The sequence below is a fragment of the Pleurodeles waltl genome, chromosome 4_2, assembly GCF_031143425.1.
Source record: "Pleurodeles waltl isolate 20211129_DDA chromosome 4_2, aPleWal1.hap1.20221129, whole genome shotgun sequence".
In the NCBI taxonomy this organism is placed as follows: Eukaryota; Metazoa; Chordata; class Amphibia; order Caudata; family Salamandridae; genus Pleurodeles; species Pleurodeles waltl.
In genome coordinates, this window is record NC_090443.1 from 259558060 (window position 1) to 259583738 (window position 25679).

A 25679-nucleotide genomic window follows, 5' to 3' on the forward strand; every position below is an offset into this window, starting at 1 on the left:
CCCCTGGGCATGGTCATTGGGCATAGTGGCATGTAGGGGGGCACAAATCAGGCCTCCCTATGCCACAAAAAAAAAAAAAATACTTACCACAACTTACCTTTTCTTCCCTGGGATGGGTCCCTCCATCCTTGGGTGTCCTCCTGGGGTGGGCAAGGGTGGCAGGGGGTGTCCCTGGGGGCAGGGGAGGGCACCTCTGGGCTCATTCTGAGCCCACAGGTCCCTTAACGCCTGCTCTGACCCAGGCGTTAAAAAGAGGCGCAAATGCGGGGTTTTTTGCCCCGCCCACTCCCGGGCGTGATTTTTGCCCGGGAGTATAAATACCACGCACATGCCTGGGAGTAATTTTTTAAGACGGGAACGCCTACCTTGCATCTCATCAACGCAAGGAAGGTGTTCACGCAAAAAAATGACGCTAACTCCATGAACTTTGGCGCTAGACGCGTCTAACGCCAAAGTATAAATATGGAGTTAGATTTGCGTCGAATTTGCGTCGAAAAAAACGACGCAAATTCGGCGCAAACGGAGTATAAATATGCCCCATAGTTTTTTTTTGTAAATTTTATTCTGATTTAAGGAAAGTGTTTGTGATTCCACTTTTAAATTCCACACACTTTAAACAGTGCCGCCCAGCTTTTATTAATCTGCTGTCCCTTCCATCAATCATAATATGTAATGGATTAGCTCTATATTTATGTGCAGTAATTAAGGTTAGATCACATTTTTAGGTAAATCATGGAGGTTCTTTACTTTTATATGTTTTTAGTTAGGATAACAGTTCCTGTTTTTTTAATACATGGTTTTATCGATTTTATATTGTTTTTCAGAAGAATAATTGGACTTAGGGGCATATTTATACTCTGTTTGCACCGAATTAGTGTCATTTTTTTTTACTCTAATTCGGTGCAAAACTAACTCCATATTTATACTTTGGTGCTAGACCCCTCTAGCACCAAAGTCATTTTTTGCACGGGAACGCCTACTTTGCATCTCATTAAGGCAAGGTAGGTTTCCACTTCCAAAAAATGACTTTAACTCCGTAAATTTGGCGGTAGACGGGTCTAGCACCAAAGTATAAATATGGAGTTAGTTTTGCACTGAATTAGAGTTTTTAAAAAAATTACGCTCATTCAGTGCAAACAGAGTATAAATATGCCCCTTAGCGTCAAAAAATGATGCTAATCTGGTCAGAATAATTTATTTTGACTCAAACCTGCTTAACGTGATTTTTTATTAAGCTAGCCTCCCCTTTGCACAGGCTTGCACCATTCCATAAATATGGTGCCCAGCTGGTGCTAAAAAATGGTGCAAGCCGGTGCAAGACTTTTTGGTGCAAATCTGCGTTAGTGCAGTTTTGCACCATAAAGTATAAATAAGGCCCTTAGGGGGTCATTCTGACCTCGGCGGTAAAAGGCGCTTACCGCCGGTCAGAAGACCGCCATAACACCGCCACGGCAGCGGGAAACCGCCACGGTCATTCTGACCCGCAACAGGCAAACCGCCAAAAACCCGACATCCACAAAAGTCCGCCACACCAACGGCCAGCGAAAAACTGGCGATGACCAAACCTCCACCGTCACGCCAACTGAAATACGCCCATTCCATTCCGACCCACGAATCCACGCGGCGGTCTTTCAACCGCGGTATTCCATTGGCGGTACACACCGCCGCGGTCAAAATACACACACAGCTCCAAAACACTGCCACATTGGTCATTTTGAAACACACACACCTGATACACATACAAACACCACTCCCACACACCCAACACAATATAAAACACACACCCACATCACCCACAAACCCCTACGACCACCATTAATTGACTAAGGCCAGAGAGAGACACCACCAGCTAGTACAGAGCATTCACAGGCACATTACACCATCATTCACACAACATCCACGCACAAAACACCACACACCACCACACTCACCACACTCATCACCACAAACACCACCCCACACCTCATCCACACCACCCCATGGCACCCCAAAGACACCCCAGGTTTTCAGACGCTGAACTCAGGGTCATGGTGGAGGAAATAGTTCGGGTAGAGCCCCAGCTCTTCGGGGCACAGGTGCAGCACACCACCAATGCCAGGAAGATGGAGCTATGGCAAAGAATAGTGGACAGGGTCAACGGTGTGGGTCAGCATCCACGAAATCGGGACGACATCAGGAAGCGGTGGAACGACCTACGGGGGAAGGTGCGTTCCATGGTATCCAGACACAACATCGCGGTGCAGAAGACTGGCGGCAGACCCCCACCTCAACCCCCAGAATTTACAACATGGGAGGAACAGGTCTTGGCGATCCTGCATCCTGAGGGCCTCGCAGGAGTAGGCGGAGGAATGGACTCTGGTAAGTCGAATCTCAACTACTTCATCCCCCCCCACCCACCGGCATGCCAAATCATATCCCCAACCCCATCACACATCCTCCTTGCTAATGTCTCACCATCACAACCCACCCATCTCCCCCTGCACATGTCACATAGGTCAGCGCCCATCAGAAAATCGACATTTGGCGTGCCATCGCCAAGGACGTCCGGACCCTGGGGGTCCACAACAGACGGGGCACCCACTGCCGGAAGAGGTGGGAGGACATCCGCCGCGGGAGCAGGAAGACCGCGGAGGCTCTGCTGGGGATGGCCTCCCAACGTCGGAGGGGTGCCAGTCGTACTTTGACCCCCCTGATGTCCCGGATCCTGGCGGTGGCCTACCCCGATTTGGATGGGCGCGTGAGGACATCACAGCAGACACAATGGGGTGAGTGCAAGCACATTCTGCTGATTTTGCGCACATTGGAGGTGTCTGGGTGGGGGAGGAGGGCTGTGGGTATCCCTAGGCCAGGGCTTTTTCTGTAGGCTAGGCCCCTCCGTTAGGCATGGCCCTGTACCCCCGCCCCCCCACCTCTGTAGGTTGCCTAGTACAGCTAATCATGGCCCTGTGTCACCTATGTGTGGAGTTGTCATCCATAGGCTTGTAGGCCATGTCCCACGGATTGAGTAGTGTACCCCAAGTGCGCGGCGTAGTGCAGGGGGCTTCTGTGTCTGTCCTCTCCGCCAACGATGTCGCCAATGCATGCACTCAACATGTCTTTGTTTCTCCTCCCCCCCCCTTTTTTTGTGGTCTTCCTGTTCATGTGTGCATTAGCATCATCAGGCGGAGGAGAAGTGGCAACGGAGCACGAGGGAGCTGCATCTCACATGGCCATGGAGGGCCATGCAACTGACTCTGATTTCACCAGTGAGACGGAGGGCGAGGGGAGCTCCACAGCGGGACACGTGGTGACACCAGCGACACAGACACATCCTCGGAAGGGAGCTCCCTTGTGGTGGCGGCAACATCCGTGCCCACCGCAACAACAGGTACAGCCGCCACCCAGCGCGCCAGCTCCGCCCTCCCAGCAGCCCCTCAGACTTCACCCGTGCCCGCTCACCCAGGAAGGTGGGCATCTCCTTCGCCCCAGGCACCTCAGGCCCTGCCCTAGTTACCCCTGCTGCCCTCAGTGAGGAGGTCATTGACCTGCTGAGGACCATCATTGTTGGGCAGTCTACCCTTTTGAATGCCATCCAGGGTGTAGAAAGGGAGGTGCACCGGAGTAATACATACCTGGAGGGCATTCATTCGGGTCAGGCTGCCCATCAGCGATCGTTCAACGCTCTGGCCTCAGCACTGACGGCAGCCATTGTCCCTGTCTCCTGCTTCCCTTCTCCAACTTCCTCAACCCAGTCCCACTCCCCTGTACCTCTGCCTATCCCAGACACACCATCAGACCAGCCTGCACACACCTCAACACCTAAGGGAAGCTCATCCAGACATAAGCACCACACATCACACAAGCATTCACACAAGCAACATCCACATGCAGACATGCCAACAGCAAATGCCTCCTCTGTGTCCCCCTCTTCCTCGTCTCCCTCCTCCCTCCCTGTGACGTCTCCACTCACACTTGCATGCACAACATTTTCAGCCACTACGTCCATCACCAGCACACCCACCAGAACACTCCGCACACGTGCAGTCACCACCCCCACTACCATTTACACGTCCCCTGTGTCCTCTCCCAGTGTGTCTGTCACCCCCTCTTCCAAACCACACAAACGCAGGCAGCCACCCACCCAACAGCCATCCACCTCACGACAGCCTCCAGCACAAGCACCTGCACCCAAAGACACCAGACTTCACTCTCCTACAACCACATCCTCTTCCTCCACTCCCATACACACTACAACTATCCGTCCCTGTCTTACTAAATTGCTTTTCCTTTCCAACCTTGAACTCTTTCCATCAACTGACCCACCCCCTCCATCTCATAAGGCTCCAATCAGCACCTCAGCCACCACAAAACCTGGACCTACAAAGACAATAGTCCAAGGATTTTGGAGTCCACCACCTTCAAGCCCAGCTACTTCGGCTAGGAGTAAAGAGACGGCCAGCCCACCCCCTGCAAAAAAAGCCAAGAAAGCCAGTGCCCGGCGCGAGAGGCCAAAGACAGCAGGCTCAAAAAGCACTACCCTGGCACCGTCAGGGAGTGGGATGCCACCTGGCACACCGGCAAAGGGAGGAAAGGGCCACAGCCGAGCAGGGAAGGGTGGCAAGGGCAGCACGCCCGACAAGTCCGGCAGCAGGCGAGCTGCCCAGGAGGGCCCCACCAGCCACAGCCCAGCTGCCCAGGAGGGCCCGCCAGCCCCAGCCCAGCTGCCCAGGAGGGCCCCGCCAGCCACAGCCCAGTTGCCCGGGAGGGCTCCGCCAGCCCCAGCCCAGCTGCCCAGGAGGGCCCCACCAGCCCAGCTGCCCAGGAGGGCCCCGCCAGCCACAGCCCAGCTGCCCAGGAGGGCCCCGCCAGCCACAGCCCAGCTGGGCAATGAAGGAGCGCCAGCCACAGCCCAGCTGGGCAATGACGGAGCGCCAACTCAAGCAACGCTGAACATGGCAAGGACTGCCAAGGCAAGCACCGGTGAACAGGGCACCGCCATCTCAAGAACCGCTGAACAGGACACCTCCATCTCAAGAACCGCTGAACAGGGCAACGCCATCTCAAGAACCGCTGAACAGGGCACCGCCATCTCAAGAACCGCTGAACAGGGCACCGCCATCTCAAGAACAGCTGAACAGGGCACTGCCATCTCAAGAACCGCTGAACAGGGCACCGCCATCTCAAGAACCGCTGAACAGGGCCCTTCAAGTCAAGAACCGCAGAACAGGGCCCTTCAAGTCAAGAACCGCAGAACAGGGCACCGCCATCTCAAGCACCGCTGAACTGGGCCCTTCAAGTCAAGAACCGCTGAAAAGGGCCCTTCAAGTCAAGAACCGCAGAACAGGGCCCTTCAAGTCAAGAACCGTAGAACAGGGCACCGCCATCTCAAGCACCGCTGAACTGGGCCCTTCAAGTAAAGAACCGCTGAACTGGGCCCTTCAAGTCAAGAACTGCTGAACAAAGCCCTTCAAGTCAAGAACCACTGAACAGGGCCCTTCAAGTCAAAAACCGCAGAACAGGGCCCTTCAAGTCAAGAACCGCTGAACAGGGCCCTTCAAGTCAAGAACCGCAGAACAGGGCACCGCCATCTCAAGCACCGCTGAACTGGGCCCTTCAAGTCAAGAACCGCTGAACTGGGCCCTTCAAGTCAAGAACCGCTGAACAGGGCCCTTCAAGTCAAGAACCGCTGAACAGGGCCCTTCAAGTCAAGAACCGCTGAACAGGGCCCTTCAAGTCAAGAACCGCAGAACAGGGCCCTTCAAGTCAAGAACCGCAGAACAGGGCACCGCCATCTCAAGCACCGCTGAACTGGGCCCTTCAAGTCAAGAACCGCTGAACAGGGCCCTTCAAGTCAAGAACCGCAGAACAGGGCCCTTCAAGTCAAGAACCGCAGAACAGGGCACCGCCATCTCAATCACCGCTGAACTGGGCCCTTCAAGTCAAGAACCGCTGAACTGTGCCCTTCAAGTCAAGAACCGCTGAACAGGGCCCTTCAAGTCAAGAACCGCAGAACAGGGCCCTTCAAGTCAAGAACCGCTGAACAGGGCCCTTCAACTCAAGCACTGCTCCGCTGGGCACCGCCATCTCTGCACCGCTCCGCTGGGCCCCTCATCTTAAGCACCGCTCCGCTGGGCCCTTCATCTCAGGCACCGCTCCGCTGGGCCCTTCAACTCAAGCACCGCTCCGCTGGGCCCTTCATCTCAAGCACCGCTCCGCTGGGCTCTTTATCTCAAGCACTGCTTCGCTGGGCACCGCCGTCTCTGCCCCGCTCCGCTGGGCCCTTCATCTCAAGCACCGCTCCGCTGGGCCCTTCATCTCAAGCACCGCTCCGCTGGGCCCTTCATCTCAAGCACCGCTCCGCTGGGCCCTTCAACTCAAGCACCGCTCCGCTGGGCCCTTCATCTCAAGCACCGCTCCGCTGGGCCCTTCATCTCAAACACCGCTCCGCTGGGCCCTTCATCTCAAGCACCGCTCCGCTGGGCCCTTCATCTCAAGCACCGCTCCGCTGGGCCCTTCATCTCAAGCACCGCTCCGCTGGGCCCTTCAACTCAAGCACCGCTCCGCTGGGCCCTTCATCTCAAGCACCGCTCCGCTGGGCCCTTCATCTCAAGCACCGCTCCGCTGGGCCCTTCAACTCAAGCACCGCTCCGCTGGGCCCTTCATCTCAAGCACCGCTCCGCTGGGCCCTTCATCCCAAACACCGCTCCGCTGGGCCCTTCAACTCAAGCACCGCTCCGCTGGGCACCGCCGTCTCAAGCACCGCTGGCCCATTGGCAGAAGGGGCAGGCCCGCATTTGTGTCGGGCAGGGCTGCACGAAGCACTCTGGGCACCATGCCTCCTCCAGAACCAGTGGAGTCTGTAATCCACTTGTGAGACTGTGGCTTTGCACTCCCCAGGATGGCACAGTGGGCAAACCACCCACTGTAGAGACTTGTGAGACTGTGGCTTTGCACTCCCCAGGATGGCACAGTGGGCAATCCACCCACTGTAGAGACTTGTGAGACTGTGGCTTTGCACTCCCCAGGATTGAACAGTGGCCAGGGAGGCCCCTCGTGGATCTGGCGTCGTGGACTCATCCGGCTGAGGTGACCCCCCTTCCCTTCCCCCTGAGGTGCCTGTAGTTTTGCTATCTGATGCCCCTGCAGTGTTCTCTCCATTGGAGCCGGGTATCCTGTGTGGGCTTTGCCCATGTGTTTAGGCCCATTGGCCCACGAACAATGGCTGATACCCATTTTGGACTGGACAATTTACATATGTATATATAGTTATAGATGTTTGATATATTTTTTTACTTAGCCGTACAATATACCTCAAATTTCATGATCATTTTTTTTTGTCTTTGACTTCTTCCGGGGGGTTTGGGGGTGTCACTCTGAGCTGTTGCTCTGCATTGATGTGTATGTAGTTGTGGGTGAGGGTGAGGGTGGGTGTGTTGCGTATGTGTGTCCCCGTAATTTTTTCCCTCCCCTGTGTCGTAGGTGCAGTACTCACCGTTGTCTTCTGCGCCAGCGTTCGTGCTCCTGGTAGAGGAGCAGGAAGACAATAGCTGGTAGGATGTGTAGTTCGGGTTCCATGCTGTCCAGATTCCTCGTGGAGTGTGTAGAGGTGAGCGTTTTCCGTTCGCAATGTCTGTTTCCGCCGTGTTTTTATCGGCGGGGCTACCGCCCCGGAAAAGGTGGCGGATTGGTGGGTTGTGATAGGGTGGGCGGTACATTGTCTCCCGCCTGTCTGTTGGCGGTGACCGCCGCGCTGTTTGTTTGTCCCGCCGTGGCGGTCGGAGTGTTAAAGTGGCGGTCTCTGTTGGCGGTTTCCGCCAGGGTCAGAATTCCATTTTTTTTACCGCCTGCCTGTTGGCGGGTTGGCCGCCGCTTTAACACCGACCGCCAGGGTTGGAATGACCCCCTTAGTCTCTTGTAGTGAATTTTATCATATGTTATCAATTGTCGTCTGTTTTGATTATTTTAGCTATTTATTTTATGTGGTTGTTGATTTATGTTATTTGTATGTATTATCTGCTTTTATGATTGTGAGATACAATCGAATAAAGTATTTTTGATGATGATGACTCCTTTGTACACCTCTGTTCTCTGAACCAGCCAGTTGAGACTACACCATTTCAACAACCGTGTACTTGAGTTGGCATGGCTATTTATCCACAAATTATTGACACCAGTCTGCAAGATTCTGTTGCTGCAAATTCTGATCATGTCATCTTAGATACAGCATGTCTAGAGGAAAGAAGTGTTGTTTCATTCACATTAATGTTGTGGAACGTTGCTGGCCTAGGATGCTCACAGACCCAGAGTGGGATGACTTATTTAGTCATTTTGATGTAATTGTTTTGCAAGAGACAAGGGCAATGGAAAAAATCTCCCAAGGGTTCACTGTAGAGGCATTACCATCCATAGAGGGTCATCTGTCTGGTGGGTGTAGGAGGCTGGCCTGGTCTGTAGTGGGTACCTAGGGTAATTACACCTTATACCAGGTCCAGTTATCCCTTATTACTCAAATGTAGCCAGTGTCCTGGCAGATTAAGCTGTCTAGCGGTAGCTGTAGCAGAGCAGCTTAGGCTGAACTAGGAGACATGCAAAGCTCCTGCAATACCACTGTAGTTACACCGTGCTTATACACAACAAAAGACAATACTCAATGTTACCAAAAATAAAGTTGCTTTATTTTAGTGACACAAGGTCTAAAATATCTTATAGGCAATACTCCTTCTGGAGGTAAGTGTTCTACACAATATATACACTAGTAACCAAAGTCAGGTAAGTAAACAGTTATAGAATAGTGCAAACAGTAGAAAATACAATAGATTGCAATGGGCCTAAGGGCAACACAAACCATATACTAAAATAGTGGAATGCGAATGTCGAATTCCCCCCTAGGCAAGTACGGTGTGTAGAGGACTACTGGGAGTATAAGAGAACACCAAAGATAAGTAAAATACCCCACCCCAAAGGCCAGGAAAGCAGGAGTAAAGTACAGCAAGTTTCCTCGGAACACACTACAAGTTGTGATAAAGGTTTTTGCAAGAACCAAGCAAGACTGCAAGCAACAAAAGATGGATTCCTGTACCTCAAGACCTGTGGAGAGAGGAGACCAAGTCCAGACATCAAAGTAGAGTCCAGGAAGGACAGGAGCCCCTGCCAACCTTGAAGAAGGTGCAAAAGTAGATTCTCTGGTCAGAAGAAAAGTACAGAAGTGCACCAAAGAAGATGGCTGCAGATTCCTGCTTGGTGCAGGAGATGTCCCACGTCGAGTTGTTGGATGCAGGCTGTTTGAGGCGCTGGATTCCGCAAACAAGCCTTGGTTCAAGCGAGTACGCGGTTTGCATCAAAGAGTAGCTGTCTGGACCCAGGAGGGATCTGGGGGTCTCAACTTGGGCTGAGGAGACCGAGGGGGCTCTTAGCACTTCAGAGAGCCCTCAGAAAACCAGGCACCACCCATGGGAGTCCCAGAACACAGGGACAAAGAAGATGCAAAGTGCATTCATCACCGACCTACACTGGAAGGTCCCACACTGCCGGAGAACAACTCAGGGATCTGTGCACCCCAGGATGGAGTGCTGGGGACCTGGGCTACCTTGTGCATGAAGAACTTTTAGAAGAAGTGCAGAGAAGCCCAAGGAGCTGCAGAAGACGTGGTGCACGGGAGTACTGTCGCAGCACGGGTAGGCAAGCTCGTACCTTCACCAAATTGGGACAGCTGGACCTTTGGACAGTCTGGGTCACTTTGGTCCACCACCTGTATTCCAGGGAGCACGCTCGTCATCAGGAGAGGAGTCCCAGAGTACTGGTTGTTGTCGCAGAAGGGTGCCTGCAGAAGCAGGGAAGTGACTCCATCACTCCACAGGAGAATCCTTCAGTTCTTCTAGTGCAGGGTGAAAACAGGCAGTCCTCAGAGCGTGCATACATTGGAAACTGTTGTAAACGCTGGCTGGAGCTGAAGTTCACAGGAGTCATCCTGGATACTGTGTTGTAGTTACAGCGGTTCCTGGAGCAGTCTGTGTTTGATTCGACGGTCAGAAGCTGAAGCACAGGATGCAGAGGAGTCCTGGAGGAATCTTGCAAACTGAATCTGAAGAAACACCCAGAGGTGACCCTAAATAGCCCTGAGAGGGGGATTGGCTACCTGAAGCCAGGTATGCACATATCAGGAGGGGTCTCTGATGTCACCTGCTGGCACTGGCAACTCAGAGGTCTCCAGAGGGTCCCCACAACTTGGAATCCAAAATGGCTAATGCCAGGGACACTGTGGAGGAGCTCTGGGCACCACCGCTGGGGTGGTGATGGACAGAGGAGTGGGCATTCCCCTTTCCTTTGTCCAGTTTCATGCCAGAGCATGGACTGGGGGTCCCTGAACTGGTGTAGACTGGATTATGCAAGGAGGGCACCATTTGTGCCCTTCAAAGCATCTCTATAGGCTCTAGGGGCTACCCCTTCCAAGCCTGTAACACCTATTTCCAATGGGAGATCGTGTAACACCCCTCTCCTAAAGGACATGCATTGTTCTGCCTTCCTGGGACTGAGCTGCTCAATCCTCAAGAGGGTAGAAACCTGTTTGTGAGGTGGCAGCAGCTGGGGCTACAGTGGAAACCTCAGAGAGCTGGTTTAACAGCACTGGGGGTCCATGGTGGAGCACACACCGTGCATGGGATTAGCCCTCCATTCCAGATTTGGATTGGGGGACAATTCCATGATATTAGACACCTCACATGGCCATATTCACGGTTACCATTGTGAAGCTACATATATGTATTGTCATATATGTAGTGCATGCATAAATGGTGTCCCCCACTCATGAAGTCCAGCGAATTGGCACTGGACAACGTGGGGGCACCTATGCCAGTGCAAGGGTGCCCTCACACACAGTACCTTTGCACCTAGTGTTCATTAAATGAAATATAGAGGACTTTTAAGTTACTTAGTGCAGTGTAAAATGGCTGTGAAATAGTGTGAGCACTATTTTACTCAGGCTGCAGTGGCAGTCCTGATTAAAGGTTTGTATGAGCTCCTTATGGGTTGCAAAAGAAATGCTGCAGCCCATAGGGATCTCCTGGAACCCCAATGCCCTGGTTACCTAGGTACCATATACTAGGGACTCACCAGGGGGGTCCAATGTGCCAATCAGAATTGGAATATGGGGTCACTAATGTATAGTGACAAATTTGGTAAGTGGAGAAAGCATAAACACTGGAGTTCTGGTTAGCAGAACTTCAGTGATACAGTGAAGCATACCGACAACACATATAGGCCACAAACTATGAGCACTGGGGTTCTGGCTAGCAGGATCCCAGTGAGACAGGCAAAACACACTGACAAACAGGCAGAAATTGGGGGCAACATGTCAAGAAAGATGGTACTTTCCAACAGTGGGCATTTGATCTGAATAAAAAAACAAGCCTGTGTCACTATAAAAAGTCTAGAGATTGATTGCAAAGTTATAGCAAAGATATTATAAGCTTGAATATCAGCTGGCTGAATGGGTGCAGGGTAAGGGTTTAGAATATATATAACCACTCCACATGTTTAAGCAAAGATACACTGTGAGAAAGTAGCCTCTTTCTAGCCTTGTTACCCCCACTTTTGGCCAGTTTGTGAGTGTATGTCAGGGTGTTTTCACTGTCTCACTGGGATCCTGCCAGCCAGGGCCCAGTGCTCGTAGTGAAAACCCTAGGTTTTCAGTATGTTTGTTATGTGTCACTGGGACCCTGCTAGTCAGGACCCCAGTGCTCATAAGTTTGTGGCCTATATGTGTGTGTTCCCTGTGTAGTGCCTAACTGTCTCACTGAGGTTCTGCTAATCAGAACCTCAGTGGTTATGCTCTCTCATTTCTTTCCAAATTGTCACTAACAGGCTAGTGACCATTTTTACCAATTTACATAGGCTTACTGGAACACCCTTATAATTCCCTAGTATATGGTACTGAGGTACCCAGGGTATTGGGGTTCCAGGAGATCCCTATGGGCTGCAGCATTTCTTTTGCCACCCATAGGGAGCTCTGACAATTCTTACACAGGCCTGCCACTGCAGCCTGAGTGAAATAACGTCCACGTTATTTCACAGCCATTTTACACTGCACTTAAGTAACTTATAAGTCACCTATATGCCTAACCTTTACCTGGTAAAGGTTAGGTGCAAAGTTACTTAGTGTGTGGGCACCCTGGCACTAGCCAAGGTGCCCCCACATTGTTCAGAGCCAATTCCCTGAACTTTGTGAGTGCGGGGACACCATTACACGCGTGCACTACATATAGGTCACTACCTATATGTAGCTTCACAATGGTAACTCCGAATATGGCCATGTAACATGTCTATGATCATGGAATTGCCCCCTCTATGCCATCCTGGCATAGTTGGCACAATCCCATGATCCCAGTGGTCTGTAGCACAGACCCTGGTACTGCCAAACTGCCCTTCCTGGGGTTTCACTGCAGCTGCTGCTGCTGCCAACCCCTCAGACAGGCATCTGCCCTCCTGGGGTCCAGCCAGGCCTGGCCCAGGATGGCAGAACAAAGAACTTCCTCTGAGAGAGGGTGTGACACCCTCTCCCTTTGGAAAATGGTGTGAAGGCAGGGGAGGAGTAGCCTCCCCCAGCCTCTGGAAATGCTTTGTTGGGCACAGAGGTGCCCAATTCTGCATAAGCCAGTCTACACCGGTTCAGGGGACCCCTTAGCCCTGCTCTGGCGCGAAACTGGACAAAGGAAAGGGGAGTGACCACTCCCCTGACCTGCACCTCCCCTGGGAGGTGTCCAGAGCTCCTCCAGTGTGCTCCAGACCTCTGCCATCTTGGAAACAGAGGTGCTGCTGGCACACTGGACTGCTCTGTGTGGCCAGTGCCACCAGGTGACGTCAGAGACTCCTGCTTATAGGCTCCTTCAGGTGTTAGTAGCCTATCCTCTCTCCTAGGTAGCCAAACCCTCTTTTCTGGCTATTTAGGGTCTCTGTCTCTGGGGAAACTTTAGATAACGAATGCAAGAGCTCATCCAAATTCCTCTGCATCTCTCTCTTCACCTTCTGCCAAGGAATCGACTGCTGACTGCTCTGGAAGCCTGCAAACCTGCAACATAGTAGCAAAGACGACTACTGCAACTCTGTAACGCTGATCCTGCCGCCTTCTCGACTGTTTTCCTGCTTGTGCATGCTGTGGGGGTAGTCTGCCTCCTCTCTGCACCAGAAGCTCCGAAGAAATCTCCCGTGGGTCGACGGAATCTTCCCCCTGCAACCGCAGGCACCAAAAAGCTGCATTACCGGTCCCTTGGGTCTCCTCTCAGCACGACGAGCGAGGTCCCTCGAATCCAGCGACTCTGTCCAAGTGACCCCCACAGTCCAGTGACTCTTCAGTCCAAGTTTGGTGGAGGTAAGTCCTTGCCTCACCTCGCGGGGCTGCATTGCTGGGAACCGCGACTTTTACAGCTACTCCGGCCCCTGTGCACTTCCGGCGGAAATCCTGTGTGCACAGCCAAGCCTGGGTCCACGGCACTCTAACCTACATTGCACGACTTTCTAAGTTGGTCTCCGGTGACGTGGGACTCCTTTGTGCAACTTCGGCAAGCACCGTTTCACGCATCCTCGTAGTCCCTGTTTCTGGCACTTCTCCGGGAGCTACCTGCTTTAGAGAGGGCTCCTTGTCCTGCTCGACGTCCCCTCTCTCTGCTGGTCCAATTTGTGACCTCCTGGTCCCTCCTGGGCCTCAGCAGCGTCCAAAAACGCTAACCGCACGATTTGCAGCTAGCAAGGCTTGTTGGCGTTTTTTCGGCGGGAACACACTTCTGCACAACTCTCCACGGCAAGTGGGATCCGTCCACCAAAGGGGAAGTCTCTAGCCCTTTTCGTTCCTGCAGAAACCTCAGCTTCTTCTGTCCAGTAGAAGCTTCTTTGCACCTGCAGCTGGCATTTCCTGGGCATTTGCCCATCTCCTACTTGCTTGTGACTTTTGGACTTGGTCCCCTTGTTCCACAGGTACCCTAGATTGGAAATCCACAGTTGTTGCATTGTTGGTTTGTGTCTTTCCTGCATTATTCCTCTAACACGACTTCTTTGTCCTTAGGGGAACTTTAGTGCACTTTGCACTCACTTTTCAGGGTCTTGGGGAGGGTTATTTTTCTAACTCTCACTATTTTCTAATAGTCCGAGTGACCCTCTACAAGGTCACATAGGTTTGGGGTCCATTCGTGGTTCGCATTCCACTTTTGGAGTATATGGTTTGTGTTGCCCCTATCCCTATGTTTCCCCATTGCATCCTATTGTAACTATACATTGTTTGCACTGTTTTCTAAGACTATACTGCATATTTTTGCTATTGTGTATATATATCTTGTGTATATTTCCTATCCTCTCACTGAGGGTACACTCTAAGATACTTTGGCATATTGTCATAAAAATAAAGTACCTTTATTTTTAGTATAACTGTGTATTGTGTTTTCTTATGATATTGTGCATATGACACTAAGTGGTACTGTAGTAGCTTCACACGTCTCCTAGTTCAGCCTAAGCTGCTCTGCTAAGCTACCATTATCTATCAGCCTAAGCTGCTAGACACCCTATACACTAATAAGGGATAACTGGGCCTGGTGCAAGGTGCAAGTACCCCTTGGTACTCACTACAAGCCAGTCCAGCCTCCTACATACACTCATTTAAAACTGCTGGTTTACCACCATTGAGGTTGTTCAGATAAATCCCCTGTTGTGCTTGCAGATGATTTTATTAACACCACGTTTGAGTCCCTGGGTGGGCTAACAACCATTTTAGAAGATGAAGCATGGGGCACCCAGAAATTGGAGACCAAATCAATTAGCACTTGGTCATCCACTGCGTTACAGTTACTGTCCCTTCCCATGTTCTATGGTCTGTGCACATGCAAAAGCAGATTCACTTCAGACAGGCTCCTTCGACCTACTTTTTTATGAGGGAGCAGCCAGAGTAGAATTGATTATTCATTCTGGATATTGATCTCTGGCATCTTGCTCTAGATTTAAAATTTGTGACCTGAAAAGACAGTGATCACAATGCTGTCAACCTGACAATGAAAGACAACCTATTTTTGATTAATGCAAATATAGTCCCACAATCTGGGACCCTAACACTATCCAACAAGAGAAAAGCAGTTAAGTAGCCAAAATGATGTGCTAACCCAGACATACTATTAAGAATATTTGCTACATTTAATAGCATTTTTGGTCCTTTTGAGACTCTTCCTCTTGTTGAGATTCCTTTGGGTAAACTGCACCATGATCTACTTAAGGCCCTATTTTGCCTATGTACAAAATAAATAAAGGCCAGCAAGGGAAGACAAAATCAGTCCATGCCATGATACTCGTCCAAGTGTCTCAAGGCTAAAGAGCCCCTAATCAAGGTGATCAAACAGGGCAATCATGATTTAATTAGGAAACACTGTGCAAGATATAAAGCAATTCTAACTTCATTTAAGCAGGAATGGTTTGATTCTAATTGGCTATCCCTGTTGGAGGCCTCTAAAAATAAACATCAAAAATAATTTTTCCCATGGGGATCCAACAACTCCCATTAAATATGCTGTACAACCCCAGCAATCCTAGTCCCATTGAATATTCTGTACAACCCAAGCAATGGGTGGAACATTTTTCAGAAATGTATGCTGTAACCTCGGAGAGGGCCTCTTGCACAATCACACCAAACAAAGTCCAACAGGACCTGGAAATAATGACTGATAATAATTTAATTCCTTTAACTATGGAAGAGGAGCTTAGGGAAATTCGATCTTTTCGCCCCAGTAAGGCGCTTTGTGTGGATAAGGTTCAGAGGTGTCTTTTCCATTGACAGCCTGATGTGTGGGGGGTCCATACATCAATGAACTTTCCAATAAAATAATGGCAGGTGATAGCGTACCATATTCCTGGCTAGGTGCTGAGATAATCTTTATTTTCAAAAGGGACAACAGAACATTTCCCAGTAAATAGAGACCAATCAGCCTTATTGATAACCTCCAGAAGGTATTTTCTCGCCAAGTACTTGACAGATTACAATGCTGGATGGATGAATCTACTTGTTACCTCCGTACTAAGCAGGTTTCCATACTAAAGTTAATACTATAGACCAGGTCTTCTGCTTGAATCTTATAGTCTGGAAATATTTGGCACTCTCCAGTGACCAACTTTACATGGCCTTTGTAGATTTGAGAGCTGCCTTTGACCTAATCCCCAGACAACAACTGTGGTCTACTCTGACTTGACTGGGTGTAGAACCGAGTATACCGGAAGTTCTTATTAGAATCTATGAAAGGAATTTTGCCCAAGCAAGTTGGAAAGTTAGTTGGGAGCTCACAGAACACAAATCAATTGATCGTGGCATGCAGCAGGGCTGCCTTCTAGCACCCACGCTATTTTCTCTTTACATAAATGATGTAGTTAGTTATCTATCGACCTGTGTTCATGACAGTCCCAGGCCTGGGGGTTGTCCTATCCCCACTTTGTTATTTGTGGATGAGACCTTGTTATTATGTTACACACCAATTGGCCTGCAGAACCTCCTGAATAAATTTGTTGACTACTGCAAAATCGGCGTCTGGAAGTGAGTGCCTCCAAAACAAAGGTCATTGTCCTTTAAAATACACAAATCACTCAAAGGGGGGTTCCACATGAGTGGGCGAAAACTCCAACATGAAAACATTTTGATTATTTGGGAGTTAGGATTGATAAAAATGGAAAGTGGGAGGCCCAGCTACTAAAATGAGAACTATCCCTACTCTAGAGCACTTCAGCAGTCATCAAACACTACCAGGCTATCACCCCAAAAACAGTATCCCCAGTACATGAGATTTACAGGGCAAAGCAGTCTGCAGCTTTCTATAGTGCTGAAATATGGAGCAGAAGGGAGCACAAGTGTACTGACATCTAAAGAGATCAATCTTTTGAAAGATTTGTTTACGTTGCCTAGGAGTACTCAAACTTTTCCTCTATTTTTGATACAGGCCTTAAAAGGATCAGTGACTTGGCAAAGTTGAAACCCCTACTCTTCTGGGTCAGACTGTGGTCTACCCCGTAATTGCCTACATATAGGTGTGCTATGGAGTAGGATATCAACTTAGGGAATAGTTCCTCTATCCACTGGTTTTCCTACAACAAATCTCAATTGAGAAGCTTAGGTCTGGGTATTTAATGGACACATCCTTCCCTAATAAACAACAACACTAAAGCAGTTGTTAAGGAGAAAGTGTGGGACATTTTGAGTGACTCCTACCATCTTAATGCTAGGGCTGGTTGATGAGTTCTTGTCCTTTTAATCTACAACATCACTAGAAATGTGTATGGATGGTTTATATGTCACATAAGCTTGTTCTCAGCTTATAGAATTTAGGGTAGGCACGTTGCTAGTAAATAAATTCATATCATCACTAATGGTGTGGGGTAGTAGGAAGTGAAGGTAAGACTAGGTCAGTCTTTTTTCAGTGGTATTAGTAAGGTCACTTTAGATCCTCAGGTAGGGAAGTCATAGTTGGAAAATGTCCAAGCTAGGGGGTGCTGTGTTGTCCTACAGGGGGAAGGGGGTTTCCCTTACGGACGAGGTGGTCTCACACACATAATAGTGTCTTGCTTCATCATATGACCACCTAGCCCCACCCAAGTAAGATGGTACTACTTGGGCGGACTCAACCTCTTGGTTAAAAGAACCAGAGGGAGTGCTGAAATTAAACTGACTGGATAGTTACATTGATCCAGAAGGGGTGAATAATAAAATTACCAAACATGTCACCAGTGGCAACTGCTAGTTTTAATAAAGGTGCATGCTGGTAAGACTAAAACCAAGGGGGAGAGGCTCGTTGGAGAGTAATGTCTCTTGGAGTCTAAAAAGAAAAATGGATGACCAACATGTTTCTGCCCTCACTAAGTGCTGGTAGGTCAGGGGCATTCGTCAGGGTCGGAGCACACGCAGTAAGTGGGGTGCTCAACTGTGAAAAAAGTGTAATGCCTACCTGAACGGGTAGTTCACGGTGGGGTAGGCCCCGGGGTAGGGGGCAATCTGCATCTGGTCTGGCTAGTGCCGGGGAGGGGTTTTCCCTTGTAGTCACACTCACTCCAAAGGGAATATCGGGGGGGGGTACCTACGTGCCGGAGCCAGGCCGCTCTGAATAAATTCACTCATAAATGGACTTCTAATTTATTGAAATCACAAAACTGCTTATTCTGTACTCACATAATCGAGAATGTAGATCACTTTGGGGCATACTTAACAGCCCCTAGCGCCATTTCAATGCCACATCAGCATCATTTTTTTAATACTATTGTGACCTTAGAAGGTTAAAAAAGATACGCCATATTTGCAAAGTTGTGCAATGCATGCATTGTACCACTTTGTAACCCTTTGAGCTACATTATGCCTGCGCCAGGCATATTGTATGGAAAGGGTGCATTGCTCTGCTGGGCAAAAAAAATGGCGCAAGGAAATCTTAGAGATTTCCTTGCACCATTTTTTACAGTACTTTTGACGCCTACATCAGAGCAGGGGTTAAAAGGAGGCTTCCATTGCTTACAATGGGCATATGGGTGCTTTGCAGGATTAGAGTCAGAGATGTTCATTACAACCCTGGTGGACGGTGTTAAAGAGGTGGTAAGACCGCCAACATGCCAGCAGTAAACAATTTGCAATTACGACCGTGGCGGAAACCGCCAACAAAGACAGCCACTTTAACACTCCGACCGTCACGGCGGTACAAACAAACAGCGCGGCGGTCACCGCCAACAGACAGGCAGGAGACAATGTACCGCCCACACTATTATGACAGGCCAATCCGCCACCTTTTCCGGGGCGGATTCACTGCGGATAAAAACACAGCGGAAACAGGAATTCCGAAGGGAAAACACTCACCTCTACACACCCCACGAGGAACGAGGAGACCATGAACCCGGAACTCCAAATTCTACCTGCGATAGTCTTCCTGCTCCTCTACCAGGAGCACGAACGCCGGCGGCGAAGATCACGTTGAGTACTGCACCTACGACACATGGGAGGGGGGGAGGCAAAAAACAGGGACACACACACACACACAACACCCCCACCTACTACAACACACACACTAATGCATATTAATACATCACAGCTATACCCCACAAACCCTCCGGAAGAATGCAAAGACAATAGAAAATGAGCGTAACCATTGTAATATATTAAAATCAAGTAGGCAGAAATATATATATACACCAATTACAAAATATATACCAAGCATAGTGGTCCAGGTAGTGCTCCAATTAAGTCTGTGGAACACTGGGCCCACACGGCATGGGCGAGGCCCACACAAGATCCCCGACCATGACAGAGAGAAAACACTGCAGGGGCATCAGAGAGCAACTAAACAGGTGTGAGAAAGTAGCCTCTTTCTAGCCTTGTTACCCCCACTTTTGGCCTGTTTGTGAGTGTATGTCAGGGTGTTTGTCACTGTTTTCACTGTCTCACTGGGATCCTGATAGCCAGGCCCCAGTGCTCATAGTGAAAACACTATGTTTTCAGTATGGTTGTTATGTGTCACTGGGATCCTGCTGGTCAGGACCCCAGTGCTCATAGGTTTGTGGCCTATATGTATGTGTCACTGGGACCCTGTCACACAGGGCCCCAGTGCTCATAGGTGTGCATGTACATGTTCCCTGTGTGGTGCCTAACTGTCTCACTGAGGCTCTGCTAACCAGAACCTCAGTGGTTATGCTCTCTCATTACTTTCAAATTGTCACTAACAGGCTAGTGACCATTTTTACCAATTTACATTGGCTTACTGGAACACCCTTATAATTCCCTAGTATATGGTACTGAGGTACCCAGGGTATTGGGGTTCCAGGAGATCCCTATGGGCTGCAGCATTTTTTGCCACCCATAGGGAGCTCTGACAATTCTTACACAGGCCTGCCACTGCAGCCTGAGTGAAATAACGTCCACGTTATTTCACAGCCATTTTACACTGCACTTAAGTAACTTATAAGTCACCTATATGTCTAACCTTTACCTGGTAAAGGTTAGGTGCAAAGTTACTTAGTGTGAGGGCACCCTGGCACTAGCCAAGGTGCCCCCACATTTTTCAGAGCCAATTCACTGAACTTTGTGAGTGCGGGGACACCATTACACGCGTGCACTACATATAGGTCACTACCTATATGTAGCTTCACCATGGTAACTCCGAATATGGCCATGTAACATGTCTATGATCATGGAATTGCCCCCTCTATGCCATCCTGGCATTGTTGGTACAATTCCATGATCCCAGTGGTCTGTAGCACAGACCCTGGTACTGCCAGACTGCCCTTCCTGGGGTTTCACTGCAGCTGCTGCTGCTGCCAACCCCTCAGACAGGCAGCTGCCCTCCTGGGGTCCAGCCAGGCCTGGCCCAGGATGGCAGAACAAAGAACTTCCTCTGAGAGAGGGTGTGACACCCTCTCCCTTTGGAAAATGGTGTGAAGGCAGGGGAGGAGTAGCCTCCCCCAGCCTCTGGAAATGCTTTGTTGGGCACAGATGTGCCCAATTCTGCATAAGCCAGTCTACACCGGTTCAGGGACCCCTTAGCCCCTGCTCTGGCGCGAAACTGGACAAAGGAAAGGGGAGTGACCACTCCCCTGACCTGCACCTCCCCTGGGAGGTGTCCAGAGCTCCTCCAGTGTGCTCCAGACCTCTGCCATCTTGGAAACAGAGGTGCTGCTGGCATACTGGACAGCTCTGAGTGGCCAGTGCCACCAGGTGACGTCAGAGACTCCTGCTGATAGGCTCCTTCAGGTGTTAGTAGCCTTTCCTCTCTCCTAGGTAGCCAAACCCTCTTTTCTGGCTATTTAGGGTCTCTGTCCCTGGGGAAACTTTAGATAACGAATGCATGAGCTCAGCCGAGTTCCTCTGCATCTCCCTCTTCACCTTCTGATAAGGAATCGACCGCTGACCGCGCTGGAAGCCTGCAAACCTGCAACATAGTAGCAAAGACGACTACTGCAACTCTGTAACGCTGATCCTGCCGCCTTCTCGACTGTTTTCCTGCTTGTGCATGCTGTGGGGGTAGTCTGCCTCCTCTCTGCACCAGAAGATCCGAAGAAATCTCCCGTGGGTCGACGGAATCTTCCCCCTGCAACCGCAGGCACCAAAAAGCTGCATCTCCGGTCCCTTGGGTCTCCTCTCAGCACGACGAGCGAGGTCCCTCGAATCCAGCGACACCGTCCAAGTGACCCCCACGGTCCAGTGACTCTTCAGCCCAAGTTTGGTGGAGGTAAGTCCTTGCCTCACCTCGCTGGGCTGCATTGCTGGGAACCGCGACTTTGCAAGCTTCTCCGGCCCCTGTGCACTTCCGGCGGAAATCCTTCGTGCACAGCCAAGCCTGGGTCCACGGCACTCTAACCTGCATTGCACGACTTTCTAAGTTGGTCTCCGGCGACGTGGGACTCCTTTGTGCAACTTCGGCGAGCACCGTTTCACGCATCCTCGTAGTGCCTGTTTCTGGCACTTCCCCGGGTGCTACCTGCTTCAGTGAGGGCTCTTTGTCTTGCTCGACGTCCCCTCTCTCTGCAGGTCCAATTTGCGACCTTCTGGTCCCTCCTGGGCCCCAGCAGCGTCCAAAAACGCCAAACGCACGATTTGCGTGTAGCAAGGCTTGTTGGCGTCCATCCGGCGGGAAAACACTTCTGCACGACTCTCCAAGGCGTGCGGGATTCATCCTCCAAAGGGGAAGTCTCTAGCCCTTGTCGTTCCTGCAGTATTCACAGTTCTTCAGCCTAGTTAGAGCTTCTTTGCACCAACCGCTGGCATTTCTTGGGCATCTGCCCATCTCCGAGCTGCTTGTGACTTTTGGACTTGGTCCCCTTGTTCCACAGGTACCTTCAGACAGGAATCCATCGTTGTTGCATTGCTGATTTGTGTTTTCCTTGCATTCTCCCTCTAACACGAATATTTTGTCCTTAGGGGAACTTTGGTGCACTTTGCACTCACTTTTCAGGGTCTTGGGGTGGGTTATTTTGCTAACTCTCACTATTTTCTAATAGTCCCAGCGACCCTCTACAAGGTCACATAGGTTTGGGGTCCATTCGTGGTTCGCATTCCACTTCTGGAGTATATGGTTTGTGTTGCCCCTATCCCTATGTTTCCCCATTGCATCCTATTGTAACTATACATTGTTTGCACTGTTTTCTAAGACTATACTGCATATTTTTGCTATTGTGTATATATATCTTGTGTATATTTCCTATCCTCTCACTGAGGGTACACTCTAAGATACTTTGGCATATTGTCATAAAAATAAAGTACCTTTATTTTTAGTATAACTGTGTATTGTGTTTTCTTATGATATTGTGCATATGACACTAAGTGGTACTGTAGTAGCTTCACACGTCTCCTAGTTCAGCCTAAGCTGCTCTGCTAAGCTACCATTATCTATCAGCCTAAGCTGCTAGACACCCTATACACTAAGAAGGGATAACTGGGCCTGGTGCAAGGTGCAAGTACCCCTTGGTACTCACTACAAACCAGTCCAGCCTCCTACATTGGTTGTGCAGTGGTGGGATAAGTGCTTGAGACTACTTACCACTCTTGTCATTGTACTTTTCATAAGAGAAAAATATACAAAACAAGGTCAGTGTATATACACATAGCCAAAAAGTTTTGCATTTCCTCTTTTCACTCTTTTCTAAGTGCTGAAAAGTACTTCTAAAACTATCAAAAAGTTCTTAAAAGTTTAAAAAGTTTTTTTTCTGTCTTTCCAAAAAGTTCTGAAAACTTTTTTCTTTTTTTTCTATCACTTTAACTCTCTCTAAAAATGTCTGGCACAGGCCAAAATGTTGAACTGTCCAAACTTGCATATGATCACCTTAGCTGGAAAGGAGCAAGGAGTCTCTGCATAGAGAGAGGTTTGAGTGTAGGGAAGAATCCTTCCTTAGAACTGTTAATTAACATGCTTAGAGTACAGGATAAGGCCATAAGTGCCCAATCTGGTGAAAAAGTAGCTAATGGTTCTCAATCTGATCCAGGGACTCCCCCAGGAAAAGATTCAGGAAAGAAACTTCTCAGCCTGCCCATTACTAGACAGTCTAGCATAGTTGGTACAGAGGTTGAATCACACCATACTGATGGTGTGCTCTCACATTATACTGTTAGCCAAGCTGTTAGGGTGCCCTCTGTAAGGGACAGGTCTCCTTCTGTTCATTCCCATCATACCTCTGTATCTAGAAATGTCCCTCCCACCCACCCTGATGACAGATTGTTAGAAAGGGAGCTCAATAGATTGAGAGTGGAACAAACCAGACTGAAGCTCAAGAAGCAACAGCTGGATTTGGATAGACAATCTTTAGAATTAGAGAAGGAAAGACAGAAGTTGGGTTTAGATACCCATGGTGGCAGCAGCAGTATTCCCCATAGTCATCCTGCAAAAGAGCATGATTCCAGGAATCTGCACAAGATAGTTCCCCCTTACAAGGAGGGGGATGACATTAACAAGTGGTTTGCTGCACTTGAGAGGGCCTGTGCTGTACAGGATGTCCCTCAAAGGCAGTGGGCTGCTATCCTATGGCTATCATTTAGTGGAAAAGGTAGGGATAGGCTCCTTACTGTGAAAGAAAATGATGCCAATAATTTTACAATTCTTAAGAATGCACTCCTGGATGGTTATGGCTTAACCACTGAACAGTACAGGATAAAGTTCAGAGAGACCAAAAAGGAGTCTTCACAAGACTGGGTTGATTTTATTGACCATTCAGTGAAGGCCTTGGAGGGGTGGTTACATGGCAGTAAAGTTACTGATTATGAAAGCCTGTATAACACAATCCTGAGAGAGCATATACTTAATAATTGTGTGTCTGATTTGTTGCACCAGTACCTGGTAGACTCTGATCTGACCTCTCCCCAAGAATTGGGAAAGAAGGCAGACAAATGGGTCAGAACAAGGGTGAACAGAAAAGTTCATACAGGGGGTGACAAAGATGGCAATAAGAAGAAAGATGGTGAAAAATCTCAAGATAAGCATGGGGATAAGGGTAAAACCAAAGATCCCACTTCAAATCTTAAACACTCTTCAGAGGGTGGGGATAAAACAAATTCTTCCTCTTCTTCCCAACCTGCACACATTAAAAAGCCTTGGTGCTTTGTGTGTAAAAACAGAGGCCATAGGCCAGGGGATAAGTCCTGTCCAGGTAAACCCCCTGAGCCTACCACCACTAATACATCAAGCTCTAGTGCCCCTAGCAGTAGTGGTACTAGTGGTGGGACTGCTGGCAACAGTCAAGCAAAGGGTGTATTTGGGTTCACTTATGGGTCCATAGTGGAAACTGATGTAATCAGTCCCAAGACAGTTTCTGTCACACCTAGTGGCATTGGCCTTGCCACACTGGCTGCTTGTCCCCTTACAATGGATAAGTACAGGCAGACAGTTTCAATAAATGGTGTTGAGGCCTTGGCCTACAGGGACACAGGGGCCAGTTTCACTTTGGTGACTGAAAACCTAGTGCCTCCTGAACAACACATCATTGGACAACAGTATAAGATTATTGATGTCCATAACTCCACTAAGTTTCTTCCCTTAGCTATAATTCAGTTTAGTTGGGGTGGAGTTACTGGCCCTAAGCAGGTGGTGGTATCACCTAGCTTACCTGTAGACTGTCTCTTAGGTAATGACCTAGAGGCCTCAGGTTGGGCTGATGTAGAGTTTTATGCCCATGCAGCCATGCTGGGCATCCCTGAGGAATTGTTCCCTCTCATTTCAAGTGAAATGAAAAAGCAAAGGAGAGAAGGCCTGAAAACTCAGGATCCCTCTCCATCAACAGGTAAAAAGGGTATCACAGTATCCCCTAACCACCCTACCATTCAGGATACTATTCCTGTGGTGGGAGAAACCTCTCCTGGGGTGGCACCTGTTCCAAGGGAATCATCAGTTGGCAAAACTGTACTCCCTGAGGTGGAAGTACCTCTCTGTGGGATAACTAACATTGGTGAGAAAAAGAGCACCATTTTAGTTAACATGGAGCATCCCTCCAACCCTCCCAGAGAAACTTTAGTGCAGAAACCCTGCACTGCCTCACAACACTTAGGACAGCATCCCTGCCCTAGTGTGGAGCTGATAGGACAGCATCCCTGCCCTGCTCCAACCCAAGAGAAACAGCATCCCTGTTCTCTCTTCCAGCCATATGGACAAAGTTTTTGCCCAGCTATGGCTTTACTGAGACAGCATCCCTGTCTGGCATTTCCATCACTACAAATAGGTTCAGTGGACAATTCCCACTGCTCTAAACTAAAACTTACTGATAGAAACTCTGAAAATACATCTTCACATTGTTGCCTAGCTAAAAAACTTCAAACAGGGTGGTTTACATCCCCACAGGGAAGTAACCATATAGTGGATGATAAAGGGAGTAACCAGTCTATTGCAGAGCTACTCTCTACTTATCAACACTTAGACAATAAAGTCTCAACTGGCCAAGGTTAGCCTTATTGTCCTTCGTTTGGGGGGGGGTTGTGTGAGAAAGTAGCCTCTTTCTAGCCTTGTTACCCCCACTTTTGGCCTGTTTGTGAGTGTATGTCAGGGTGTTTGTCACTGTTTTCACTGTCTCACTGGGATCCTGATAGCCAGGCCCCAGTGCTCATAGTGAAAACACTATGTTTTCAGTATGGTTGTTATGTGTCACTGGGATCCTGCTGGTCAGGACCCCAGTGCTCATAGGTTTGTGGCCTATATGTATGTGTCACTGGGACCCTGTCACACAGGGCCCCAGTGCTC